We start from the raw sequence: 8,376 nt of genomic DNA, 5'->3' as shown, positions 1-8,376 counted from the left end.
CTTGAGAGGCAAACAGGGCTCTCATAGTTATTGACCAGTAGTCATAGTTCTTCCCATTAAACTGTGGGAGCTGGGTGTTAAACATACCCATACCAGTGCTTGTGCTAGCCATCCCTTAACTGTGTATGTTTAAAAACAACTGACTGTTTCTTCACCAACACAAAAAAAACTTTTGAAATACCTGAATCCTTTGATGTCTGAGTCTTCTGTCTGTCTGAGAAGTTTTGCTGCAGCAACAACCTTCTCCCTTCAGCGTCTTTAACTTCTTTAAAGAGCCTGAACCTGCTCTGATACCACTGTTGGGTATTTTTACAAGGAGAAAATACCAAAAACCAAATAAACAAACACACAGAGGCAATGCTTTGTTTCTACCCTTCCAGGATCTTTTGTGCAGAAGAAGACTTAAAAAAAAAATCACAGAGAGACAGAGTATTTCACCACCATAAAAGATTTTATTCATTAAAACCTGATACAAAGATTTACCACTGTAAAATCCTTTTTATATTCACTGGTGTGAAAAACAACTTACTGCTGTAATAAAAAGATTTACATAGGTTTACTGCTGTGAAAAACAAAATTACACAGGCTTACAAAATTCACTGCAACATTTTCTTTATGCACTTCTGTGCAAAAAAAAAACCACACATGGTTTTTCGTTACTCCAAAAATTACATCACCTGGTTCTTGTCTTTTTACACACTGCTGTGTGTTTTTCCTTTTACCGCGCCATCATTCTTTTTCACTGCTGTGAAGAATAAATTTATTTTCCTCCCGTGTGCAACACTTACAAAAAAAAAGTCAACACTCAAAAACATAAAAGACTTATTACATACGTTTTTTTTTACATTCAATACATGCCGTATGTAAATATAAAAAAATATTAAAACGTGCCCATATCCCATACGAAACTTAATTAATGAGCATATGCGCCCATACCTCCATAAAAAAAATTTACGTGCAATATATGAAAACTTCAATATACTACCTACCACTATGACATTTCATTAATTAAACGTATGGTCAACAAAACTTTGATTTACTCCACGCTATGAATTTAATGTTTGCCGTATGCAGGTTTGGAGCAGCTTCGGGCAATCAACGGTTGAAGAAGGTGGAGCACATCCGACGGTGGAGGGCAATATCGGAAGACCAACAAGTGCTGAACGTTAACCTCCGAGAAAATGACGTTACGTTACGTCAAGGCTGAACCACGTGTCATCACCAAAATTTCTCGGGCTCGATCATCGGAAAAGTACCTTTGCCTGAAATCAACCCGAGAGCTTTCCGGCTGGTTGGCTGAACGTTTTCTGGCAGTGGCCTGGCTGCGTTGAAATTACATTTTCAACAGAGGAGGATTTGATAAGCGGTGATGAGCAGTATCTAGAGGATTTGATGAGCGGTGATGAGCACTATCTAGAGGCTTCTTCCTCCATGCCTGTCCCTGCACAGACCATCCGCCTCATCTCTCAACAAAATTTATTGTCGGAACAGAGAAGGGATTTAGATAAGGTGATGGCAACCCTTGCTGTAAAGGAGCAACGTGCTCGCACACTCTTAATTCATCATCGCTGGGATTTTCAAAGACTCTTGGATGCATATACCGAAAGAGATGTTGAGTGGTTTTTTTCATGAGCGGGTTACCGGAATCTGTGCTGTGTGCACAGAGCAAGATTTGAAGGAGGGGGACACCACAATGATGGATTGTGGTCACACTTTCTGCAATGTCTGCTGGACGAAGCACTTTCTTACTCAGATAAGAGAGGGACAAAGCAAGCGGATAAAGTGCATGGATCCCGAATGTAATGTCATCTGTGATGAAGACATCATAAGAAAACTAGTGGCCGCCAGAGACCCTGAAGCAGCCCAACGCTTCGATCGCTTCCTATTTGAGTCCTATATTGATGACAACGACAGAGTGAAGTGGTGCCCTAGTGTTCCCCATTGTGGAAATGCAGTTCGAGTTGAAGGAGATGTTTACTGTGAGATCCAGTGCGCTTGCGGGCATCAGTTTTATCAGTTTTGCTTCAATTGTCTGGCTCAACCACACTCTCCTTGCTCCTGTTTGATTTGGGAGCTTTGGGATAAGAAATGCAATGACGAGTCTGAGTCTCAAAATTGGAGTGCAGTTAATACCAAGTCCTGCCCCAACTGTGGGAAAAACGTCGCAAAAGATGGTGGCTGCAACTTGGTGACCTGCTTATGTGGCCAATACTTCTGTTGGTTGTGTGGTGGCGCCACTAGAGCTACACATACCCGTACAGGCATTGCTGGGCACAGTTGTGGTCGATATAAAGAAGATCAGGAGATGGATATTGAGAAGGTAGAACATGATTTGAAGAGGTACACACATTATTACTCCGGATGGGAGGCACATAAATATTCATTGAAGCTTGAAGCAAAGGAGAGGGAATTATTACAACAAAAAATATTAGATTTTGGAAGCAACGAATCTGGTGTTACTGACTATAGTTGGTTGCTAAATGCAGGGCAAAGCCTAGTCAGATCCAGGCGTGTCCTCGCATATTCATATGTCTTGGCATTTCACGTGTTTGGTGATGAAATACTCAAAGATATAGTGACACCAACAGAAAAGGAAGTCAAGCAAAACCTGTTTGAGTATCATCAACAGCAACTGGAGGAAGCAGTAGAGAGACTTTCAGTGCTTATTCATCACCAGAATTTTATGGCCAATCGAAGGGAAGCTATTGATCTCACTGTCCTGGCGTGAAGCTATTGATCTCACTGTCCTGGCCGACACAGGGGGTGAACAAATTTATGAGTGGATCCAAAATGATTTACTGCTGAACCTTGGGTTGACAACACATCGCATTGCTCCATATAACCCCAAAGGTATCCACATACTATCAGATATGATGTAGTCAATTATATATCCATATAAGTCTGAAGGTGTCCACATATGTAGTCAATCAATGATAAATCATTTAACTCCATGTATTAGAATGATTTTGAGTAATGTTTGCTTCTGAAATAAAGTATTTTGAATAGTTTTCGTTCCTCATAGCTTCTCAGATTTAATGTGTTTGTAATTTTATTGTACATTATGTGTTTGGAGTGTTGTTATAGTGAATAATATTTGAAATTCAATTAATAATTAATATAATTTTTAAAAGTTTAATTTAAATTAGATAAAGTGATTTGTTTTCAAATATTATTTGAAGAATTTATATGTGAAATGATATTATGATATTGATGTTATGATTATTTAACTAGTGAATTATGTTTAATATTTATATGTGAAATGATATTATGATATTGATGTTATGATTATTTAACTAGTGAGTTATGTTTAATTTTTTATATTCATTTATGTTGTATTTAAGTTAAGGATTATTCAAGAGAGTACATTTTTTGTGAATAGAAATAATATACAAGGTAATGATGAACAATAAGTGTAAAAAAAAGAAAAAGAACTGCGGTATGAAAAATATTATAAATTGGGAAAGCAACTTTAAGAAAGAATCAAAGAGATTGATACAGAAATGTTTAAAAAGTTGATGCAAGAATGATTAAAAAACATTAGGGAAAGGGTGGTTTCCATAGAGGAAGACAAGATAAAAGAAATAAAAGAAAAATATTTCTGAATCTATAATTGACAAAAATATATAACATAAATTTACCAAGAGACCAAGGAATCATCAGAAAAAGACCCTATAATTTATCTCACCATGAAACCACTTCATTTTTTTTTCTGAACTAAACAAATCAGGACTGAAATAACTCAGTTATATATTGTCTTGCCCAAGAAAACAAACCTTTTTTTTCCTCACCTGAACAAATCACGACTGAAGTAACTCTCCGGTATATATTGTCTTGCCCAAGACCACAAACCTGTAGCGACCAAACTCATCTTTATTGAGTAGGCTTTTGTTCAGTTGGTAATGCGTTGATGGTTGAAGCGACGAGACTTGCAGTTCGGTAGCTACTAGTTTTTCTGCCAATACGAGCCTAAAGAGTTACGCAGGTGCTCTTGCTTGGTTTCTAAATTCAAATAAAATTCGATATTTTAAAAATCTGATTCTATTGTTTACCAATGGCATGTAACCATTAACCAATGTCATGTATGCAAAGGTCACTTTTTTATAATGAAATAGATAAATAATTTTCATTCTTAGGGCTAAACACTTTTTAATTATATGTCACTAAAATCGTTTAAAGCGGTTAAGGGAAAAACTAAAAACAAATTTTAACGTAATGTTGTTCTAGGATTTTAATATGTACATGGGTCGGTCAATAATTTGTTTTTATCACAGTTTTGAATTATTACATTCAAATGGAAATAAAGACTTGGTAAAAAATTTTATCACAGTTTTGAATTATTAAATTCAAATGAAAATAAAGATGGTAAAATATATGTAAAAGTATAATTGTAAAATTGGAAGATTTAAATATAAATAAAAACATACTGAATAGATAGATTTATAGGAGTGATTTCTAATTTTAATTATATCAATAATAGATAGATTTATAAGAGTGATTTTTAATTTTAGTTATATAAATGATATGGATTAAAAAGTGATTTAGAGAAGTTATAGAAATTGAAATGAGGCCAAACAAGAATAGAGGGGATGACTAGAATATTAGCAATTTTTAAATCCCTACCATTTCTTTTTAATATATATATATATATATATATATATATATATCCTAATTTTTATTTTTATCTTGACTACTAATAAACGATTAATAAATTTTTCAATTATTTATTTATTTATTTAATTTTTTTTTTCCTTCTCAATTTAGGCTTCCCTTATCCATAATGAATTAAGAAAGTCTTTGAGTAGAAATCACATAGTAGAATAATAATAATAATAACTAATTAATTATTAATAAGCCTTTTGAAGCCTTCCATGGTATTTCCTTTGATTTTTGCAAAGACTTGAGTTCATTTCATGACCTTTATTAGAGTCTTTTCACTTGTTTGATCAACTCTCATCTTTTGGCATGTTTGATTTTTTTCCAAGCTTGGAGATGTTTTCTCGTGATTCTGAAGGTTTGCCTTTATGTACTCTAGTTGTCCTAGCTATGTAAACACATATCGCACTCGTACACAAAGTTTTAATAACTCTCGCACAAGTGTCGTCACAGTAGTCCTAAAGTCTATTTCAAGTGTCACACTTGTCACTTCGTGTTATAGGACAGTCACACAAACAGTAATGATTTTTCTTTGGTGGTCTATGTTATTGTGTCATTAAAATATACTAAGTGTGTGATCACAAGTTCACCTTCCTCGTGCACTTAACCATTTCTCTAAAATTCTTCCCCACCGGGCAACTTAGTTTCACCCGACCCCAACTGAAGTGCACAGTACATAGTCTCAACCCTCAATGGTGCAACCTTAATGCCTGGAACTTTGTAGTGCGCAATCACTATCACCAAGGGCAGTTGCACTGTGCAATTCGAGAGTTCAGCAGTCTCCCTTCATCCCCATAATTGCACAGCAGTTCCTCCTAGTCTAGCTTGAATTGCACATTTCGAAATCCTAGTTCTCAAGCTTCTACCCTTGGCTGATAGAAGCCAACAATGCAGAGAGAAGCCAACCTTCCTTGCCACCCAAAACTGTGTAGAAGTGTCCCCTAGTGTCCTCCCTCTACCAAAGCTCACTAATCTCAAGAACTATCTAGATATGTCCTCCAAGTATCTCTGATGCCCAATCCTCCTTGACTCTGAAAACTGCGCAAATTTGTCTCCCAGGGTCGCACCCCACATCAGCCACTAAGTGTCTGAGATACACAATCTTGTCTCCCAGCAGCCCCTGCGCAACGTTTCCCCTTAGTGAACACTATGCTAAGAATTTACTCAATCAAGCTTGAGCTGCGCTTTGTGCAGTCTGAGTGACCAACATCTCTCCCTCTCACCTGGAACTGCACAGTGTGTAGTTACTGGACCATCTTTCTAAGACTATCACCTATCCTGGGTTCATTCCATGGATAACAATGCATCATCTTATACTAGGGAGTTTTGGGATTGATGTCGTCCCATCGTGAGTGAATTGCAGGAATAGGTACACTGTCAGATCTTGATAAGATGGTGAAGAAGGAGAAGAAGGTGGAAACATGCTTGAAGACTCACTTGGAACTGAAGAGACCAAGGAACCTATCAAGAGTAAGCAAAAGGAACACATGTATGCAACCACCTCTAAAGACCAAATATCATTGAAGACCCCACATCATCAAGCTATGTGAAGGAGAATAGAAAGCATATCCAAAAACACATATCTCACTCAGCAACAACAACGGCTTGACATTGGCACATTAGCAAGCTAGTCCACATCAGCAGAGTCATTTCAAGTCATGTCATGAGTTGTCAAAGGCCACGTCACTATTATGTGTCATGTATATTGTAAATCAAATATATTTTAAAGTGGAAGTCCAATGGACACACATGAATATGAAGAGTCATGTCAGTTGAAAAGTTATAGGAAGTTGAACAGTCATCAGTGAAGTCAGAGATTCACAAGCATCAAACATCACCCCTTGGTTATATATAACCCCTCATTGTATGAGCAATGGATTTTTCACCTTGGCTCCTCCCACAAAGCATAGAGAGTTCAGTGAGTTCTTTGAGGAATAAGGAGTGGCTCCAATGTCCCACTACTAGGGCCAATGATCTAGAATGTAAATATATGTCTTGAAACTTTTGCTTAATTACAGGAGCCTTTTCAGGCGAGCATGTTTCCATGCATGACTTATGGATGTTTGTAAGACTATTCTGTGAGCATTTGTATTTCATTTTTGTTTTCACGTGTACTAAGATTGTTGAACTATTTCAGTTGTTTTAGTGCTTATCTTGTTGGGAATGTGTTGCAATGGTTGTTATTGTTGTCTTATCCTTGTGGACCATTCTGCAAGATACTAGACAAACATTTCCTTACTTGTCGGTTGTAATGACCATCACATCTGTTGTGGAATACTCCATTGGATGGTAGACAAATTTTTCCCCGTTTATTGGTTGTAATGATTGTCGCATCCATTGTGGACTATTCTCGTGAATGCTGGACAGGGCTTTTTTGGTTCATGTGTGTCTCTTCCTTGGCGGTACTATTACCTCTCACTTAGACACAGTTACGTTTAACACTCGCCACACACACTCACCTTGCTTTTCAAAGATACCATTACATTACTCTCTTGTGCTGATAGCTAGAGATGAGGAAAACTTTTAAGTATTGTGTTGATAGCTAGAGCTGAGGAAAACTTTTAAGTATTTGGCAACACGGCCATTATATCGAATGGGACTCCTACACCAAATGATGCGAGGTTTGATTGGGAATTCATACCAGGGAGGTCCCCTTAATGTTGGCGGGTCCAGCACTGTCAACATTTCTAGCACTAGGAGGGTGTCTAATATTACATGGTTTATTGTCCTACTCACCCCACTCATCCATATTTTGGTCAAGGCAATAACGTGCTCTCCCTCTCCCCTATTCTCAACTCTGAAGTTAGTAATTCCTCACCACCTAGACCTAACCATGAAATCTTGTACCATCATATTCGGGCTCTCCGCCTCATTACCCATCAATTTGCCAAAGTTGTTGGACTGATTCTGGGAGTAATCACTCTTGCATATTCTCAAAAGAATAACAAGATCACCCCCACAGGAGTAGTGGTCTCCTTTGTTTAAGAAGTGATCCTTGCCACACTTGAAGAACTAGTAGAGGTTGATGACAAGGAAGAGTGTTACACTAAAAAATGTCACCATGACTATTTGCAGTATGTATGGCTCCATCACCTGTCATACTATCCTCCTTGGCAAGTCTTATGCCTCTGCTTTCCATGTCAAACTCAAAGAAAGAGAGAAAAGTCATTTAAAGTCAAGTTATCTCTGGTACGCAGTTTCTCTCAGCCTTACCTGCGGGTACGAAATCCAAGTTCACAATACCTGCGTACTTGTACGCTCTGTCTGTAAAGCAATGGGTGCGTACTCGTGTAAAGGTCAATAAGCACAAGTTTCACTCCAAAAAAGTTACTTGTGATTATTTCTAGAGCATCCTAGAAGCTTGTTTGACGTGTATGGAACGCCTCCAAATGGTTCATGTATCCTTATGGAAGAGGAACTTATCCCATCAAGAGGGGAGCTAACCCACCCAAAGAGGGGCTTATCCCATTGATGGTGGACCTGATTAACTTCCTCTACAACACTATAAATACATGCATTGGACCAGAGGGAGGGGAGGTTGAAAGTTGAAAATTCCTAAGGGTAGATGCTGCTGAGATTAGGACTTCCTTGTAGAAGCTTGTGAGGAGAGATTGTCATCCTTTCTTGTTTCATTTGGAAGTGGGTGAGCTCATCAAAGTAAAGTAAAACTCTTGCTGGACCCTGGGAGGAACTTGCACAACACCAAGGCTCAGGTTGTAATGG

General features: G+C 37.7%; 1 pseudogene; it reads left to right on the top strand.

Moving 5' to 3' along the window:
• Positions 1-1,696: 1,696 nt before the first annotated feature.
• On the top strand, positions 1,697-2,728 carry LOC149190787 (putative E3 ubiquitin-protein ligase ARI1 pseudogene; annotated as a pseudogene).
• Positions 2,729-8,376: the final 5,648 nt, after the last annotated feature.

Source organism: Pinus tabuliformis, chromosome 3_1 (genome assembly GCF_031772625.1).
Source record: "Pinus tabuliformis cultivar Carrire ecotype Pingquan chromosome 3_1, CPIR1, whole genome shotgun sequence".
Taxonomy (NCBI): Eukaryota; Viridiplantae; Streptophyta; class Pinopsida; order Pinales; family Pinaceae; genus Pinus; species Pinus tabuliformis.
This window is presented reverse-complemented; position numbering and strand designations above follow the sequence as displayed.